A 20,209-nucleotide genomic window follows, 5' to 3' on the forward strand; every position below is an offset into this window, starting at 1 on the left:
CCCCAGGGCCCTGCCCCCAGCTGCTGGCTAGGCTGATTCCGAAGAGCCCCTTTGCCCCATCCCTGGGGCCCCAGGCCCCCCAGATACCAGGATCCCACCTCCACCTCCCAGAGAGACGGCAGAGAGGCTCTGCACTGGAAGAGCAATGTCCCGGCCTTGGCCCTCAGCACCCAAACAGACCCTAATCTCCCAGATGTTGTGACTGGTGCCAGGGCGTGGGGCTGTGAGTCAGCCTGGGTAGAATTCACACAGAGTGACACACACGTGTGCACATCTATGTGCATCCATGTGTGTCCTCGAGGGGTGTGCCCCCATCTGTTCCCTCAGCTCATCTCTGCACACAGACACGCAGACACTCTAGGAATAGTAGCGTTTCAGGATGGAGTTGAGGGGGGCTACAGTTTGATTTCATAAACAGTTAGGGACACCCTCTGGCATCACCAGATACCTGGTCACTGCTAGGGGCTGGGAGGCTGGGGGAATGTCTCCCACTCCAACCGTCACCTGTGGTATTGGCTCCCCCACTGGCTTCGTTCTTCCAGAAGGCCAGAGAAAGTGTTTGCCAGGGGAAGGAAGGAGTGAAGCTGGGCCGTGATCCTGAGCGGAGAAGGGACTCAAATGCACTGAATGCCAACACAGAGTTCAACCTCATTTCACCCAGATCCAAACTCTTCATCTCCCAGAGTCCGGCCCTGAACTCACAGCTCAGAGCCCAAGGAGCCGAGGCCCAGAGAACACACTTCCTCCCCAGAATACATACTGGGGTTGGAGCATGAAGAGACCCAGCCGGGCTCTGCAGGGTGACACTCCCTCCCCAACAGACAAAAGTTTGGAGTGAAAATGAATAGTCATCCCAGGAAATGCTTGCTGATCAGAGGAAATAGAAGAGGGGCATATGAGGAGGCCAGAGAGCCACAGGTGGCAGCTAGAGGGGCCTCAGATCCCACCCAGAGCTTCTAGCCCACCCTACTCCTTGTGGAAGAAGAAGGAAAAGGTGCTGACTCCTGCCTATTAAGCCCAAATGTGAGATCTGGTTAGCACGAGTGCAGGGCCAGTGATTGTATCTGTGTGTAACCGGGTGTGGGCCACGGGAAGTCTGTGGACATGTGGACATGTGGATGTTGGAGGACACTATCAGCATGAATATTTGGAATCAGGCAGGGAATCACTTTGCATGCCTGTATGTTTCTTTTCTGGGGGTGTCTGCAGGGGGTAGGCAGCTGAGTGGATTTATATGAGAAGAAAGCGTCTATGTTTGAAAGTGACTACATGTACTGGTTATGGGATGTTGGTCCTGCACATGTTCATGTGCATAAAAGAGGGAGATCCAGGGGGTCCACAGCCTTCCCCAGGGTCCTCTGAGCTCCTGGCTCGGCTTGTGCCAGGCCATTTGGGGAGCGCCCGTGCTTTATGGTGCGCGGGTGAAAAATGGAAATGCTAATAAGTAGTCGTTAAGTTGTCTTGCAAAAATGTTAAATGATAAATTGGGTAATGTTATTGTTGAAATGAAATATGTAAAATAAATGAGTTATTTATTTCTAATAAATATTTTGTTTACGATATATTTGTAGGGGTGTTAATTATTTTCCCCCTCAATCGGGGCAACGTATAAATTCTAATAAAGTGCAAGCTGTGGTGAAGGCAGTAGTGGTGAGGGTGGCGGCTCCTCCAGGCGGGCTGCTGCAGGACCAGGCTGTGATGGATGCCCCAGTCGCATGTGATTGTTCTACTGGCTGCTGTTGCAGGTTCCCCAGTGTGGCCTGTTTTCTTTCCTCAAAAAAAAAAAAAAAAAAAGAAAGAAAGAAAGAAGGAAGAAGGGGGGGAAGCAAAGGAGAGAATGAAAGAAAGAGGGAGGGAAGGAAGGAGGGAGGAGAGAGTCCAGGAGGAAAACAAATAATAAGCTAGGGTCTCCATGATGAGATGATTAAATTTCCCTAGGCCAGGTCTTGCTCCTTAGCTAGCTGCATAGGCCTTGGGGATGCATGTGACTGCTGGAACCAGATTCAAGGAAGAATAAATAAATATATAAGCAAATCAAGTGGCAAAGAAGACATTTCATGTCCCTTAGACGCATTTGCAGCACTGACCCACCGCAATAACCCTCCAGGCTGGGTGCCCTCAGTTACTCCCACTCTCCCCTACTCCAGCTGGGAGGTCTCCAGGGAGGCAGATAACCCCATCTCCCACTGTTTCTAAACCTGCCCTACCAAAATTTCCCCCTTCCTCCCACCAAGAGAAGCCTGACCCTGCCTCTTCTTCCGCTCTTGCTTTCCCTCCACCACTTCCTTTTTTTTTTCTTTCCAAAGATTTTATTTATTTATTCATGAGAGACACAGAGAGAGTGGGGTGGAAACTTAGGCAGAGGGAGAAGCAGGCTCCCCTCAGGGAGACCGATGTGGGACTCGATCCCTGAACTCCAGGATCATGCCCTGAGCCGAAAGCACAGTTTAACTGCTGAGCCATCCAGGCACCCTCCACTCTTTCCTATGGGGACCTCCAGATCTGTTCATGGCCTCTCCGGGGAACCCTAGTTTAGCTCCGCAGAATCCAGCAGACCAGAAACTCACCTAGGCCCTGGCCTGGCCCCTGAGGCTGGGATGGGTGGAAGGGAGTACATTCCCCTTCAGAACAGGCTGCCTTCCCCCAGGGCGTTATCTCCCTCTGCGTAATAAAACTACTGAGGCAGGACGGCCCGGTGGGCAGGGACAGGTGGCAAGGGCACGGGATGCAGGGCCGCTCTGTCCCTGCCGCAGGCACCATCCACCTCTCCCTCCAACCCCCTCTGCCAACTCCTGGGGCTGAGCTGGGCTCCAGGTTCTCACCACAGAGCTCTAGGCAGACCTCCAATCAGGGATCTCAAGCACTTAGCACACCCTTCCTCAGGGTGGGGGAACTCTGTGGGGGGTTATATCCCCAAGGGATCTGGGACTCCAGGGATTCAGGAAGTTCCTGTATCTTTAGCATTGGGATGCGGAAGCCAAAGCTTCAGGGAATGCCTTCCAGGCGAGGATCCCCCACAGTAGGCCAAGAAGGGGACCTATCCCTCTTCCAGCCACCTACCACTTACCATCACTTAAAGCTAAGCCATGGGGGAGGGTGGCTCTCAAAAAGTGGCCCACTGCACAGTGTGATCTGTTTGTGCGGTGCACATGCCATTGCTTGTGCAAGAGTAATAAGGTTATTGTACCCTATAATAATAGGGAGACCTTCAGCACTGCCCTGAGAGGAAGGTGAATAATAGAGGCAACAGAGACACGCAGCATACCCTAACTAGCCCACGCAGGTGCACACTGACGCATGCGCAGATACTGGGCTGGCCTGCAGTCACACGCAATGCCTGTTTGCACGCATCCAGGTGCCAAGCCCAGTACCGCACAATCACAGCTCCACAAAAATAAGTGCCTCCAACAACACTTTCAAGGGAATTGACAGGTCCTTGAACAGGCAAAAAGGGACCTGAAATCATCACCTTTCTGTGGGGCTTTGATTAGGTGGAGGGAGGGGGGTATCAACACCGTGGGGAGGGGCGCCCCCTACTGGACAGAACAGCTGTAACTCCCCACACCCCCACCCCCACAAGCCCGCCATGTAAACCTGCCCCTAACTTACCCCCACCTGCTCCTACCTCCTACCAAGTCATCCACGCACCTCACACTTGCCTGCCACACTCTGGATAAGCCCCCAGCCAGGCTGCATAACCCTGGGTTGTCTTCAAAACGAGTAAAATCTTTGATCATCATTTGTTTAAACTGTATAAATAATCCACCCGGTTTTAATAGGATTTTTCTATGAATCGGCAACAAAGCATGAAATGTGATATTTTCACCATGAGTAGTTGGGAAATTAGTCACCTCTGTCCATGGCTCTCTGCTGGCTGGAGACCCCTATTATGTCTGGTCCCTCCCTCCCCTCCATGTCAAACTGCCCTGGGCCCTTCAAATGCTACCCACTCAGCTCCCACCTTTTGGGGGTAGTGGGGGAATTGTGCAACATTGCTCTGAGGAGCCCTTGCTGGGTGTGTCTGGCCCTGAGACCAGAGACCAGGCTGCTTCAGGGCTCTGTTTCCCAGACTCCTCATCTGACATCAGAGCCCCACTATGGACTCCAGTGCACTTTAGGATAGGGTTTCAGGATGACAGTGAGCTGTGGGAGAGTTATTTGGGGCAGAATGCCAGTATGAGGCAGAGAGTTGGGGTCATTCACCATCTCCCCAATAACCCAAAAGTGTTTCCACACTGGCCTACTCCCTAGGCTGTTACACACCTGTTTGCTGTTATACACTCACAGAGGCAAGACTCACATGCATACTGGAGAAGCCAGGCCTGTCTTCTGGGGCTGACAAGTTGCCCACCCGCTCTGGGAACAGAGGATGCTGAGTCTGAGAGAAGAGCCACTGTTGACAACAGGGAGGGTGGCAGGGGGATGGGAGTTAGATCTGGGGAAGTGGCGGATGGGAGCATCAGAGCTAAGCTTCAGAAATAGGAGCCATACAGGAATCAGAGATCAGGCCAGGACCAGGGAGGGATAGGAAGAGCCAGGATGGTGGAGACTGCCCAAACATGCAAGAGAGCCTTTCAGTCCCCCTCCCAAATGACTCCTGGCCCTGGCCTCCACCACCAAGTACAGCAACCCCAAAGCAGCCCTCCTCTGCCTTGGTGCCACATTGAGAAAAGAGACCAAGGGACCAAGGGCCTACAAAGCAGGCTGGTCTGAGCCACCCAGCCAGGCCTTGGGCCTCCCAGGTCTTAGGCCACAGCCTGACGGGGCTCAGCCACAGACGTGGGCACAACCATGGGGGAGGGCCATGCGGGGTCCCCCTGCCCCCATACTGCAGGACAGTCCACGTGCTCCAAACTGAGCAGGGCCCCCTTCCTTTCTGCCCCCTGCCCCTGGCCTGAGATGAATAAAACTCAGGGGGTGGGGGGAGCTATTCATGGAACCAGAGAATGTGTGAGCCTCCCAGCAGCCCCCTCTCATTAGGGGACCCCCGTCAGGTGGCGCTCATTAACTTCAAGTTGTCTCTTGTTTTAAAACTCCGGTGAGGGGGGCAGGGTGGAGGGGCACATTGTCTGGCTGCTGCCCCAGAGAGATTAGGCGCCCAGGAGGAGGGGGCAGGCAAAGGCCCTTTAATTAGTTACTTTCAAAGGTTCCCTGTCCCCTTTCTCTCGGGTCCCCCTCCTGCCCCCGGCTGGGCCCAGCTTCGAGGGGGGCGGTCTTTTCTGCTTGGCAGAGCCGCCTGGTCACTCAGCTTAAATCCGCAGTCTTTGTTCCTGACTGGACAATGGGCCCAGCACATCAGCCACAGAGGCCACGGAAGGAGCAGGGCCTTCTTCTGTAGGCCTGGAGCCAGCTGAGAGGGGTGCACCCTAGCTCAGGGTGCAGCCTGGGGCTCCAGATAGGGGCCTGGACACCAGGGGGCTTTCTGGGCTAAGGAGAAAAGGGCGCGCGCGCGCACACACACACACACACACACACACACTCACCCTAACCTGAAGACCTTGCTCTGACAGAGGAAAAAGTTGGGATGAACCTCATGTCAGGGACTCTTTCACATAGAAAGTTTCTAGGGAAGATACCTAGAAGCTAGCTCAAGGCTGGTCTTCTCCTTCCCTCTATACAGATGAAAAAACATGTTTTTAGAATCAGGCAGATCTGAGTCAATGCCGATCTTGTGTCTACTACTCATTAAGTAATTTATCAGGCAGCCCGGGTGGCTCAGCGGTTTAGCGCCGCCTTCAGCCCAGGGCCTGATCCTGGAGACCCAGGATGGAGCCTGCTTCTCCCTCTGCCTGTGTCTCTGCCTCTGTGTGTGTGTGTGTGTGTGTGTGCGTGTGTCCCTCGTGGATAAATAAATAAAATCTTTTTTTAAAAAAAGTAATTTAGGGCAGCCCCAGTGGCGCAGCGGTTTGGCGCCGCCTGCGGCCCAGAGCGTGATCCTGGGGACCCTGGGTCGAGTCCCACGTCAGGCTCTCTGTGTGGTGCCTTCTTCTCCCTCTGCCTGTGTCTCTGCCTCTCTCTGTGTCTCTCATGAATGAATAAATAAAATCTTTTAAAAAAAAAGTAATTTATCATTCCAGCCTCAATTCCCCTCGTCTTTAAAATGGGGGAAATAATGCCTGTCTCTTGGGTCATGAGGATTAGAAAACTGGGTAGAAGTGTCTAGCACAGTGCCTGGCAAACAGGAAGCCCTCAGCACGGTGCCTTGTACAGTTCCCACAGCCAGAGCCAGACTCCACATCCCCCACCACCAGGCCGCAGGTTCTGCGGAGTGCTGGTGGCAGACATGGGCTAACTGCCTTACCGAGTGCGTACTCACCTGTGGGTAAACACTTGGGAGTCAGTGAGTATGTGGACGGGAATGAGGAGGAAGGAGGATCCCTGGGAGTGATGGGCTGGGGGAGGCTGGCACACAGAAGGGGTAAGCAGGAACAGGAGGAAGCAGGGGAGAATGGGTCAGCCTGGGGAGGGAGGGTGATTAGCAGATCCTGGGGGGTGGTCCAGGGGGGATGAGTTGAGAGGCTGAGTTGCAGGAAGAGTTGGTGATTTGCCTGGGTCAGCAGATTAATGGTACTAACGAAGTTTCCAAGAGCATGGTGAGTTGGGGGGCCGGGGGCGCCCATGTGGAAAGGCACATGACTGAGGATTGATCAGGCTAAAGATGAAACAGAGAAAGCTTCCCCGGGCAGGAGAGGTAGGAAACGCCAAAACCAATTACTCCCCAACCCCTCTGGCCTCCAGGTCCCTCCCCCAGAGAGGAGGGAAGGGGCTGTGACCTCTCTCTGTGGGTGCCTGCACTCTAGGCGTGCACACACAGACCACTCATGTGGGTAGGCATGTGTACCGGGGAAGGCCCACGCGTGGGAGTGAGCAGGCCCAGGATATGATGATGTCACATGTTGGTCTGTGCGCTCACCCCCTTGTGTGGAGGTCATTTGACCTCTCACAGGTGTCCCTGTCACAGATGACTCCTCTCAGGTATCCCTACATCCCACCCAAGCGCCCCCATGTGACAAGCACATGTGTCACCAGGAGGAGTCAGGGACCCAGGGGTGACAGCAGAAGTGGAGGGGGGTTGCTGTGGATCATCTTCATTCAGTTTTGGCCTTAAGTAACACCTCCACACATTTGCTAGTTTGGGATCACCCCTAGTTTTCAATCAGAGACTACCCTGGATTACCATTTCGGTGGTGAATTTCCTGTGCAGATAGTTGACAATTTAGCCTCTGGTTAATGGGAGTGTACCCCACTTAGGGAAAATCCACCCTTTCAGAAAGAATCAATTACACACAGGTTCCTTTTAATAGCCCCTGATGTTTGTTGAATGAATAAGTGTGACAGATTGGGCATCCCTCTTCAGCTCCAAGAATTCACAAAGGATATCAAAGAACTAGATCAAAGGGCAAGCAAACATCTCCTACAGGACCGAAAGAAGCCCTTAGTTAAAATTCAACAGTTAAGAGGTGATTAGACATAAGATAAGGGCCCTTCAGACTCCTAACACTAACCCAATAGTTGTCCACCTTGGGGGTCTGGAAGGAAGATGGAAGTGGGGGAGGGGAGAGAGACTGCAGTGGAGAGGAGGCCTGTATCCAGCTCTTGCGGGTGGGGGTGGTGGGGAACCGCTCCCTTCTGAGCAGTAGGTTGTGTTGTGCAGTGTTTGCACCTCCAGATTCAGGACAGCATTTGTGTTTCATGCCATATGTTGAGTGGTGTTATTATAGTTATTAGCAATTATGTTTTATCATAAAATCACTTTTCCTTTAAATATGTGAGTAAAAAAATATCAGCTGTTCTTAGAGTAAGTTCTAGCCTATCTATTTCTCTTGGAAATTACTTCTGGTTTTATCACACATGCCAACAGGCAAACAGGATAGGAGCCCTGGATGTTTGCACGAGTGTGTCTTGGAAGCCTAGCTATTCCACACTGCTGGACCCAGATGGTTGGGGGTGTGGGCGTCATGCTGCAAAGGTACAGTAGTCAGTGCCCCTACCCCAGACCCAGGTCTGCCCCCTCACCCTTCCCCAACCACCAACCCAGTGACCACCTTACTGAGGCTGTCACCTGTATTTCCTAGCCCCAAGATGCCTCCTCCTGCCCCATCCCCCCCATCCCCACCTTGTGCCCTGCTGCAATGTCTACGAAGAAGACCGGCTCCTCTTGGGGCCTGCAAGCTTTTGTTAGCGTTATGTGAGCCCCTAGTGACAAGGGCCCTGAAACCCAACTCGACCAAACTCATAAAAGGGGTCACTGTCTCTTTAATTAAAGTTCCCTGTTTGGAGGTTAAAGACAAACCCGTTTGATGGTGCAGGTGTGTGGAGGGGGGTTGGAGGAGAGGGGTGGAGGGGGCTGGAGGGAAATGGAATTCTATCCTTGGAGGGGAACAGGGAGGGGCTCACTAGGGCCAGACTGGCTGACCATGGAAAGTCTGATGGGGGGCCCTAGGGGTCCCCAGGGTGGTAAAGGTCACAAAGGGAGAAATCAGGCAGGGAGGCCTGAGGCCAGCGCGTGGCTAGCTCTGACTGCCCTGGTACACGTGCCTTGCTCAGGCTGCCCGCCCCCCCACCCCCCACCCCACCGATCCCCACCACCATCATGCCTAAGGACTGCTCCCCTCGTCCGCTCCTTGATTCCCCCTTCTCCACCCCAAGAATTCTCCCCTAAAGGAGGGCTCAGGGCTTAATCCCATCTCCACATAGAAGCGACTTCATCACAGTTTAACATAAAAAGATCAGCTGGTATCGACCCGTAATTTGGACCCACGCCACGCTATTGGCAGGAAGACAGAATAAGTTAGGGTGGCCATGTTTCAAAAATTCTCTGTGTGCACTCAATCACGGCCCAGGGAAGGCGGGCGGGTGCGTAATAACCCAGGCGCGCTCTCCATTTCCCCTGTAGATCAATGCTAATACCAGGAGGCCCCGGAAGATGGATGGAACCGACAGGAACCTTGAAATCCCTACACGGGGGCTGGTGCCTCAACCGATAAAGGATTTCGCTGCTGCTGGGGCGGGGACACAGAAACCCTAGGGGCCACAGGAGACAGCCTGGCGGGGGGCAAGGAGGTGGGGAGACAGAGCAGCCTCTCTTTCACACATACACACACACTCATGTCCTCACTGACACCCACAGTCATTCACATGGCCCCTGACTGATGCACGCTCCTGAGTCACTGACATGCACGCCAATGGCTGGCACACACCATCACTCACACTCTCCAGCCCGCAGCACCAACACCTCCCTAAGAGGCCTGGACTCCAAATAGTCACTCACACAGGTCCTAGGACATGTATGCACACACAGGCACAAACATGCACACAAACTCAAGCCCACACACCAGAATCATGGGCTCTGACACAGACATTCACTTGACACATGGAGATTCGGACACACCCATTCACTGGCATCTACATGCTGCTATGGTGCAGCATAAAGAGACATGCACCCACACCCATAGATACATCCCTGCCTTTCCATTCTTCCTTTCCATCCCATCTCTTCTCCCCATTACCTTCTTTTTTTTAAATTTATTTTTTTAATTGAAGTTCAATTTGCCAACATATAGCATAACACCCAGTGCTCATCCCATCAAGTGCCCCCTCCCCATTGCCTTCTGATTCTGCTCAGAACCTTGCCGGCTGGCGATCAGTAGGGGAGCATCCCAGGACCCATTGAAAGTAAAACACTAAGACAGAAGTATACCAGACACACAGCCCTGGAGACTCCAGATGGGAACCCGTATATGTACTGCTGGAAGGCAGGAGACCTGGGTCCCAGGGACAGCTTTGTGGCTGTGCTCTCCCAGCCACAGACTTGCTTACATGGCCTTAAGTTAAGCCCCCGCTCTTTCAGGGCCTGTATTTCCTTATCTATGAAACAAGAATTGGACTGGGAAATTTCTAAGGTCCTCTTCCAGGTCTGAACGACTGTAGCAAATATAAATTCTTGCAAAGACACACATACACACACACACACACACACACACACACAGGCGCCGGCTTTTGAGTGCCTGGTGGCCTGAGGCCACACCCACGATGACACATAGGATCACACCTGCAGGCGTTGCTCTCCCCAACAAGGGTGCCTGCAGCAGGGACAAAGCTCCTCATCCTTCCCAGAGTTGCATGTCAGGGAGCTTGAGAACCCACTTTTCCGTGAGCAAAGAATTGGAGGCAGAGCAGGAGATGGAGCATTGCTGTGAGTTTAAGGGAGAAGGTGTGGGAGGGCTAGTGTTGGGACCTGCAGAGGGGACAGAGAGAAAAGCACAGTGCTGGCTGCCAAGACTGCCCCCCCTCCCACCCGCCCACCCCTTTCTGGTCGCTGATTTTCCTTCTGAGCTCAGCCCTAGTACAGGAGCCATTTCCATGGCCTCACACTGACATCTTGTGGCCATCTCTAGGATTGCGGGCATCGCAAGGGAGCCCTGGGTCCCCTGCGGAGAAATACAGCTCTACCAATCACCCAGCCAATATTTGGTGGGACAGTGAGTCTGATCCCTGGATGCCCTGTTCTAGGCTCAGCAACCAGGAAAGGCACAGGGAGCTGACATGTACCTCGAGCAGGGGCCAGTGTCAGAACAGGAAGCTGCTTTGGGAAAAGGCTTCAGGGTCCTTTGATGACAAAAGAAATTGTAGAAAAATGAACGTGCAGGGGAGCTCCAGTCTGTGGAGGTGACGTAGCCCTGTCACCTGCAGCCCCAGTCTGAGGCAAGGAAACACGACCCTCATCCAGGGGCTGCAGTCCAAAGGAGGAGATGCAACAGTTCCCCAGGGAACCCCCACCTCAAGAAAGAGACAGCCCTGGCCTCATACAAGCACCATCTGATGGGAAGCTCTTAGCCTCACAGAGAGACTAAGCCTTTAGGAGAGGAGACATGGCTTCCCTAAGGGAGCCTCTAATCTTGAGGAGGGAAAAACCCCAGCCTCATCAGGGCTGCCAATCCTGAGGAGCATGCAATGTGAAGCTGCCAGTTGTCCTAGCCTCCCGAGCCTGGAAGTCTGAAAGGAACACAATTTCTGTGTCTGCATCAGCAGCCTAGGGCTTGGAAGAGGGTTGAGGAAGAAGTTTGGAGGCCGTGTGGCTTCAGAGCCAGCCCCATTCATTCTGAAGAGGCCTAGTGAAGGGTGGGGGAGAACCACATGTCCCAGATCCTCACAGAGGTAGCCATGACTGAAGTCTCAAGCCTGTCCCAAGACTTCTCTGGATCAATTCCTCTAGCTGGAGTCTCCTGTCCCTCCTGGAGACAGGTTCCAGGCACCTAGAGATGACAGATCACACACACACAAGGCAGAAGCCATGGGGTCTTAGCCTGGAGCCAGGGAACCCTGGAGGTACTAGGCTGATGACTTTGTTATAAATTAGAGACTCATTAAGAGAAGGTTGAGAAGGGCTCAGTAACAGCTTTCGGGGCCCATCTTTTCGATTTCTTGTTCAGTTTGTTTATTGCGATTGTTCCTGTCTCATAAGCTTATTGCAAAACCAATAAAAATGATCTATTCAGAGAGGGGAGCTGCTCTTTTGACTAGTAAGCTGCCGCCTGGTCCTGGGCCCCGCCCCTCCCCCTCCCCCTCCCGGTGGCTGCAGCCCCAGCCTGGTTGACCAGCTGTCTCCTGCCGCGGGGTCAGCAGAGGGTGCCAGATTCTTGCTCACCAGAAACTGTGTCCACCTGCCATGCAGCCGCCCTGGGCCGGCCTCAGGCCTCCAACCTGGCCCTATCACCTCAATGACTGCTATACCCTAGCCCTCCAGCTCATCGGGTCTGAGATGGGCACATGTCGGGGCTCATTTATGAGGAGATAAGAGGCCAGGATGGGACCCAGGAACAATCACTGAAGCCTGGAATTTCAGGTGGAATTTTGGCTCAGTTTCCCCCCTATGCCTCAATGAGGCTGTGCCCTTAACATGGGGTTCTCTACCCTGAAGCAGCCCTGAGGGCCAGTGAAAGGAGCAGAGGAGGCCCCAAAGGTTCCTTAGAATCAGAAGTCCTGCCCTTGACCTTGATGACAGAACAGAATCCTCTGGCCTCTTGCACACCCAGGACCCTGTCTCAGTTGGGTTCAAGGCCCCAGCAACTCCTCTTCTCAGGGAACTGGCTCTGTTCTGTCAGTGACGTCAGTTCCATTTAGTGACTATAATATTTGAGACATCTTGGATTTCCTTATGGCACTTAGTTTCAGAGACTTTCAGATGATCATTGTGGGGAGCACAGGATTGAGGGGAGTCAGAAGCCAACAGACTCCTTACTGACTGTATAGAATTTGAGTGTCGGAGCCAGGACAAGACTTCTGAGATGGTTCTATCCAACTCCTTCATGTCTGGGATACAGAATCACAGTCAGAGATATGAAGTGACTCGGCCAAAGCCCCACAGCTAGGGAATGACAGGGCTGGGACTGGAACTCAAAGTCACAGACCCTGGCACCATTGTCTCATGTCTTCCTTTGTGTACCTGGCTCGTGTCAGAGAGCTCTGCCTCTCTCATGGGTCAATCCAATGCAGGTAACAGGCCACCCGCCCACTCCACCCCACCACCCCTGCCCCCACTATCTAATAACAGGCAAGTCTTCTCTAAAGCAGAGTCAATGACTCTCTTCAATGCACTGGCTCTATCTGAGGCCCCGAAGGAGAGGAAGAATCCTGCACAAAGGCCTTTGGAGTTTCACTGTCATTTCAAAGAGATAGCATCAATTGATTCTTCCTTCGTCTGTTTATTTTGGATGGCAGAACAAGACGTGAAGGCGGGTCAGAAAGAGCAAGTTTTCAGGAAGCAGAGCATCTCAAGGACTTGGCACATCTTCAGAGAGAGGCACATCAACATTCTTCCTTGATCTCTTTGTGTTTGCTTATTTTAATACTCAATATAGCAGTTACTGTGTGTCAGGCACCATTCTAAGAGCTTTACATATTAATGTATTAATTTAATATATGTCATATATTCATTTATTGAATACTCTTCATAACCCCATGAGATGCATATGACTATTAGCCCCACTTTACAGAAGAGGAAACTAAATCATAGAAGAGGCAAGCAGTTTGCCCAAGCCCTCACATCTAGGCAGTGGAGACATCAGCATTCAAAACAGAACAATCTGGCTCTTACCCACCACGCTATGTACCTTCTCTTTACAGAAGCCCCAGGCCAAGGACAGCTGGGGCTCCTGTGACCTGAGGAGGAAGGAAGACTCCAAACGTTCAGAAGGGACAAGACGTCCCTGGAGTCCAGTCCAGTATCTCCTCAAGTCTATCTCTTGCTAACCACCACCCCAGCCATCTCTTCTGTTAGCTTGTTTGAAGGCCAATGCTTTATGGTTAGAGTGGCCAAATGAAGTATAGGTAGCTAAGATCCCAGGTGCCCTCCCACACCAGTCCCATTATGGGGTGCCATCTGCTGGAATCTGAAGCCAGGGTTCTGGGTGTGGTGCCACGTACCCACCGCCCAGTTGCTCACTGAGCCTTGCTCCCTCCCACACAGCCGCCTGTACTGACATCTCTGAGAGGGCCTTTGATTAAAGAGACAAGTGACTTTGCCCATTCTATTGATCAGAATAAATTACTAGGAACTAATTTATGGGCCTCCCCACAGCCGATGACATGGTGGATTGTGCGCTATTGGTCAGTAAATTGGATTGTCAGGCTAGATTATTGGTTCGTATACAGTTATCTCTCATAGCAATATCAGGCAGCCCAGGTAGAGGAGCAAAATCCTTTCTCTGCTGCCAGATGCCAGGATATCATGAGGCCTTCTTGAGGTCTGGCAGGGAGGGGCTGGGAGAGCAGAGGAGGAGAGGGGAAGGGAGGCAAGGCAAGGCCTCTGTGCAGGATGCTTATTAATTAGTGCAGCATCACAGCAGTAAAAGAACATTAGTGTGGAATCGTCTGCAGAGTGATGGGGAAGTGACATGGTGGGCCTCCTCCTGATTCTCCAGCTATGGCCCTGCTGGGTAGAGGCAGGGAGGGGGTTGATGAGCAGATGGGGGGGATAAAGGCTGGGGGGAATAGGGGGCCAAGAGGAGGGGAAGAGGAAGGAGAGGCCACATTTGCTGGGAGTTGCAAGCAGAGCAGGTCTGCTGAGTGCCAGCGTTGCTGAGCCCCACGCAGGGGAAATGGAGCTGCCGTTCTGCTCCGTACATCACAGCCAACGATGAAAAGTTCTAGAGCTGGGATTTCTCAGGCAATTTGGCCAGTGATGCATGGGGCAGTAGATCCTCGCGCACTCTTCCGTGCTTCTGCCAAGCCAGCAATAACAAAAACTTATTTTTTGCCAGGGAAACGGATATGAGTCAGGCAACCCATCAGGAGTAAGGGGGGCTTTACCACGCCGCTGCGATTTGTACCGCTCCGCTGTTTCCCCGAGCTCTAAAGACCTGCCAGGAGGTGACAAAGGCGAGACAATTTCGAGTTCACAGTCCTGTGTCCTCGAAGCATAACAGCAAGCCATAGATGGGGACTTTCAGGGGCTGTGGGTTGCAAAGTCAGCGGTCTTTTCCCCCAAGCCCACTGAGGAGGGGGGAAAGAGGGTGAGCGAGAGGGGAGAGACAGAGAGCTAAGGCCCTGGAGAAGTCTGCAGCCCTTCCCCTTGCTGGGAATTCCCAGGACAGACTCCCGAACAGCTCCTTCCTCACAGGGGGCACAGTGGGAAGAGGGGCAGGGGGCAGTGTTGGAGTGCACAGCTGGCCCTGGGGGTGGTATCACAAACATTCCAAGCAAAAGCTCTCTGTGCCTCCCTTGTACCACAGCCTGCCAGGGTCTTTGCAACCCATGCAGACCCTGGGGTCCTGCAATCGCTGAAGAGGCAGGTCTGGAAAACCCATTTGATTCTGTTTTTTCACTCACTCTGTTGAGGTGTGAGCCCTGGGGAGGCCTGCACTTTCTCTGAAGCTTGATGAGGAACACAGATAACCTGTTCTCTGGGCTACAGGCCTCAGGGGAAATGTGCGGATGGTGCACGAGCCCTTCCGACTCCAGCTATCACTCATCTGACACTGCCAGTAACCCCGCAAGTAAACACCCGCTGGCAGGGACCCAGGGCCTCCAGCTTGCTTGAGTTGCCACTGAGAACAACAGCAAGGAGGTCTCATCAGTGTCACAAATACACAGAGATCACCCCCACCCCCACCCGGTGCTGCTTAGCAGACAGGGGTATGCTCATGTAGGGCCTCGGAAAAGGCCTAGCACCATGGACTAAAAATATCCTGCACCTTCCACAAGATAAAGGGCAGAGGTTTAAAAGTGAAAGACCCCTTCCCTGGCCTTTGGATGCTTTCCATGCCACCACCACCCCACCCCACCCCCGCCCCGTCACTGCTCGCCCAGCATTAAAAAGCTGCCTTTGGCCATCTCAGCTGAGTTTTCCTTCTGGTCCCTCTCCCTTTCTGCCCTGCACATAAATATGAAATTAAAAGGAGGCAGACCCTCAAAGTCAGAAGAAACAGGGTGGAGTCCAGACTCTGAAGCTTCAAAGTAGTGCCACCCTCTCTTGTCTGGCACTGCTCTGCCCTGGCTTCTGTTCAGCAACTATGTGGAAGCAAGCGCACAGCCCCCAGAGTCCTCAAGCCTCCAAAATGGAAAAGTTTGCAAAGCTTGGAAAAAGAAAAGTGGTCCTGCTAGTCGGTCTATAAATTAGAGACTCATTAAGGAGAGGCGGGAAGGGCTTTGGGGGCCTGTGCCTTTCGATTTCTTGTTGAGCTAGTTTATTGCTATTGTTTCTATTTCATACGTTTATTGCAAAACCAATAAAAATTATCTATTAAGAGCAGGAAACTCATCTTTTGACTTGTTGGTTGAGGTTTCTACAGAATAACCTTTAACTGGTCCAGCATGTCTGCAGGACAGGAGCAGGCCTGCAGAGATAACTCCAAAGGTCAACCAGGCAGAGAGTAGGCATGCCCAGTCCTGCAGGGAGGAGACAACTCCCTCTCCAGAACCTGCAAAGAGCAGAGGTTGTGACTCTAGCCACCAGGCAACCGTACTATATTTCATGAACTTCACATTTTAAATGTTTTAATTTGTTGAAAGCATTTAAATTTGAGACTTTTCACCAAAATATGCTGACATCTGGCTCCTATTAAAACATGGAAAGATCATTCCAGGACTCATTCTCACCTGGAAACAATAGACATCAACTTCTCTTCACAGGCTCTTGGCCTCCTGTCCCCCACCCGGTGTCCAGCCAGCTTATTTATATTACCTGCCTGGCACCTGTGATTATGTAAGTTTGCAACTCCTACCTTAGAAGAGAAATAGATTGGAAGGAGGAATAGCTAAACATTTCATTTTCAGAATTAGTCTGAAACAAAATTTTTTAAGAATGCTTCCAAATCAGACTGATAAAATTTCTCTGCCAAGATCCCCGAAGGAAGGCCTGGGTCTCATCCCAGCTGGACGGGAAGAGAGCTAACACGTGGCACATGCCTACATGCCAGGCTCAGCCCTTCCATCGTTCTGTGCATTATCTCCATTTCACCAACAGGGAAATTGAAGCTGGGAGATGGTCTGTGATGTGCCTCCGGGCAAAGGATAATATAACCCTCAACCTAAGAACACCAGCCCTAGAAGAACCCGGTAACTATCTCTCTAGTTTTGAAGAAAGAACAGAAGGTCCCCAGTGTTACTCTCTCAGCCTGAAGAGGATGCCCTCAGGGAAGATTCACAACTGATTGCAGGGGGGAAATCCACCCAACTGTGACTCAAGTTAGAACTTGTCTCCAGAGTTACCAACACCCCTAAATCTAGTGAAGGGGAACGACAGGGTCTTTAATAATCACTCTGTCAGGTCATGGGATGGTGACTAATGGGCCTACAGGAGGAGACGGTGAAAAACACTCTAGGAAATAAATTTGGGTGATTAAATTTCAAGGCAGTTCATGGAACAGCAACTCGAGGCCTAAACTAAGCCATCAAGTTACCAAGAGAATCAAGATTTCAATTTAACCACTGCTGCCCAAGAACCAATCCTGAGCCTTTGAGATAGTGGGTTTGGAGAAGGTACCCCTCCATACACACAAAACTTTCTGAGTGGCTCTGACATCTTCCCACTCTAGCCCTTCCTTCCAAAGGGCTAGCCAGCGATAAGTCAAGGAAATCATTGTCTTTGTCTGATTATTACATAACTCCGAGTCTATAAGTAAAAAATCATTGTTCATCCAAGTCAGGAAGACAGGGGTGAGGAGGGTCTCCAATCAGATGCAGGCCAGAGCAGTGCACACATGTCTGAGAGACTCTCGGTTTACTAAACTAACAGAAGAGGCCCAAATTCCTCCAGTTTTCTGCTATTTCAATTGAATGCCAAGTCCCCTGATTGGATTTCAGGCCCAAACAGTCACGGTCTGGTGTCTGGGGCATAATCCTTCCCCCACCCCCACCAGCTGAATCACACCCAGGGTGCTGTTAAGCTTTGCCTGGGAATAAACCTGGGCTCTAATGTAAGAGCCCTGGGTCTGCTTCCCTGTCAGATATTGTCCATGTCTGCTGGTTCTGGTCTCTGGGGCATCACTTTAACTTGTTTATTTCTTTTTTTGAGAGAAGTCAGGGTGGGGAGTGTTGGAGCTGAGAAGGCCCCCCATGATAGAGGGGTCCAGGAGGGAAGAGCTTAGCAACTGCAGCTGCTCCCATGGCTCTCCCTTTTGCAATCTCTTCCTCTCTCGGGGCTTCACCTCTCCCTGCCCTGGCTCTACCAGCTGTTTCCTGCAAATCCAGCTGAGACAGCTGCTGGCCCACCATGCTAAATTTCCAGGGGCCCTGGAACCCCTTGACTCTCTTGGCCCAAATGTGGGCAAATCTCAGGCGTCCAGACAAGGCTGAGATTGTTCAAAAAACACTTCACTAGGAACGTGGGGGGAAAGCCAAGAAAGTAAATTACAAAAGCAGAGAAACGGACAGCTGCGGATTCCTTCTCCCAGAATGACTCAAATCTAGTCCCAGGAAAGTTTGTTGCAAGACTAGGTGAATAAGGAGGGAGCAAGGGAGGGAGCAAGGGAGGGAAGCTTCAGCTTGCTGGCCACCTACACCTCCTTGCTCCTCACTCCTCAATTCTGTAAGGCTTAGATACAGAACAAAGATGTTCACGCTCCAGCCAGAGATAGAGGTTAACACCATCACCATGCCTGATGGAGCTCTTAGTTGTTTGACATGCTGCCATCTAGGCCGCTGGCTTGATCAAGCCCCCGATCAGGGCTGTGCTGCCCGCCTGCATTTCCTTTTGGTGGGGGCTCCTTACCAGGCCCCCCAGCCAAGGAAGTCACTCCTCTGTCACCTTCTTACACAGGCTCCAGGCTATCCCTTACAGAGAGTTCAGTGAACAATGCCTTCTACCTTTCCTTAAAGTTAAGATCTTGGTCTCTTGGTCTGGTTAGGTGCTGGGCCTCTTGGGTTGATGGCAAGATGGCATTGGGAGTTGCTACACCAGGAACCTTTCTCCTCTGAACTCCTAATCCTGGCAATTCTCTCAGGTACCCTGTCCTACCCTATTCAGATGCCTACCCTGCCCAAAGGACCTTCCTGCATTCTAATACCACAGTGGAGTTAAAACGCACAAATATTTACCCACTATCAATAAGAATGTCAAAGCTTTGATCTCAGAGAACCTCCAGAAGAGGAAAGGCATATGCCGGATGATGCCACTAATTTCTGTCTCTAGATCTTGGCTCAGCAGAGTTCTGCTTCCACACACCTCATCATTTAGAGAATATCTCCACCTGGCTGATTCACCAGCACCTCAGTATCCATTATCCAATTCACCTTCACCCAAATTTGCCACTTCACCACTGCCAGGTAGCTGGGATCTATTAGTCCCACCATGGGCTTCTCCTTCTGGTATTGGTTCTGGTACTGGACTTTTCACCAAAATATGCTGACATCTGGCTCCTATTAAAACATGGAAAGAGCATGCCAGGACTCATTCTCACCTGGAAACAATAGACATCAACTTCTAGATGACCTCAGTTAAGTCTTTTAACCTGAACGGCTTTCTTTCCGTGAAAGAGGATGAGTGCTTGTAGCGCCCTCTCATGGCTTATGTGAGGAATTGATAAAATTATGTCTGTAAAACATGTAGCATTTTGTCTGACATACAGCAAGAATGTTACAATAGATCTAAGTGTAGAAATAGATATAGCTCCCTTTCCATATTAACTCTCCAACACTCTTCAGTGATTCTGTCTTTTCCAGAAAAGTCTGCCTCCTCAGAGATGGTGATGCCTGCAGGAGTCTCCTGGATCCATGTGACAGACTGCTCATTATAAATTAATAAATTCACATTCTGGTTTTAGGCATCAATCTTTCAAGCCTGATTAATATGCTTTTGTTACCAGACAAGGATCTGTTTCTCATTGCAGATAAAATGAGTTTTCTGAGCCCATAAGGCTGAGGGTCAGATCTTGGACCAGAGAAAAGTCTCCAAGTTAATGGCTGTCCCCTGAGAAACCTCCCAGGAGACAACCTGCTCACCTTCCCTGGAACAACTGGTCACCTCCATCTCTGACACCTCTGGCTTTGCTGCCTCTTCTCCCGTTTGGAATTGATCTACACTGGGCATAAGGGTTCACATATGTTAGGTATTTAGGATCCACTCATTTTGTCAGTGTGTGGGTGGGTGGACTGTTGAGCGGGTCACCAGGAATTTGCCTCTTTTTGAGGCAGGGAAGAAGCAGTGGTGGCCTAGCAACAGGGGAATCTGCCTAGCAACAGGGGCGGGAGGCGGGGCCTGCTGGAATCCTGTAGAATGGCTGACGGGAAGGAGACCTTTCTGGATCTTGTCAAGCTGGGGTCTCAGGCCAAAAAGAGAGAAAGCAGACCCGCAGAGATCAGGAGAGAAGCGTGGGAGGCAGGGCAGGAATAGAGTCAGCATATTTGGAAACGTTACAAACCTAAACTAGAAAAAGCCTCCTGCCTTTCTCAAAATGTGCTGAAGAAAAGAGCCCTCCCCATCCCCACCCAGAATGAGCTGATGCCCCGAAGTGGACAAATTTGAAGAGCATAACACCTTTTCTACACTCCAATTTGCAAGGGTACAACAGGATACACTTTCACATGTGCTGTCAAGTCTGGAATTTGCTCTACCACCGGCCCCCTACCCCCACACCCTCCCCAGCCCCAGAAAGGATAAAGATCTATATTCACTTAAAATCAATCCAGAGGCAGATTTAGTAACTTTCCAACCCAATCTGTCTAGGGCAAGGAACCATTAAGGACTCAGGACTGATCTGGTTTGAATCAC

General features: G+C 51.6%; 1 long non-coding RNA gene across 4 annotated transcripts; it reads right to left on the reverse strand.

Annotated features, from left to right (window-relative positions):
- Nucleotides 1-1,476: 1,476 nt before the first annotated feature.
- Nucleotides 1,477-19,654, reverse strand: LOC112672204 (uncharacterized). 4 transcript variants are annotated; one of them, XR_003144099.3, is made up of 3 exons: nucleotides 19,441-19,654; nucleotides 4,301-4,393; nucleotides 1,477-1,767 (listed from the first exon to the last, which is right to left on the reverse strand). It is a non-coding gene; the product is annotated as an uncharacterized LOC112672204 (long non-coding RNA). The 4 variants fall into 4 exon arrangements; XR_003144098.3 differs by having other exon boundaries at nucleotides 1,487-1,760; XR_007406948.1 differs by lacking the exons at nucleotides 1,477-1,767; nucleotides 4,301-4,393 and adding exons at nucleotides 15,304-15,920; nucleotides 18,733-18,858.
- Between the last annotated feature and the right edge of the window lie 555 nt (nucleotides 19,655-20,209).

The sequence above is a fragment of the Canis lupus genome, chromosome 28 (assembly GCF_003254725.2).
Source record: "Canis lupus dingo isolate Sandy chromosome 28, ASM325472v2, whole genome shotgun sequence".
Lineage (NCBI taxonomy): Eukaryota > Metazoa > Chordata > Mammalia > Carnivora > Canidae > Canis > Canis lupus.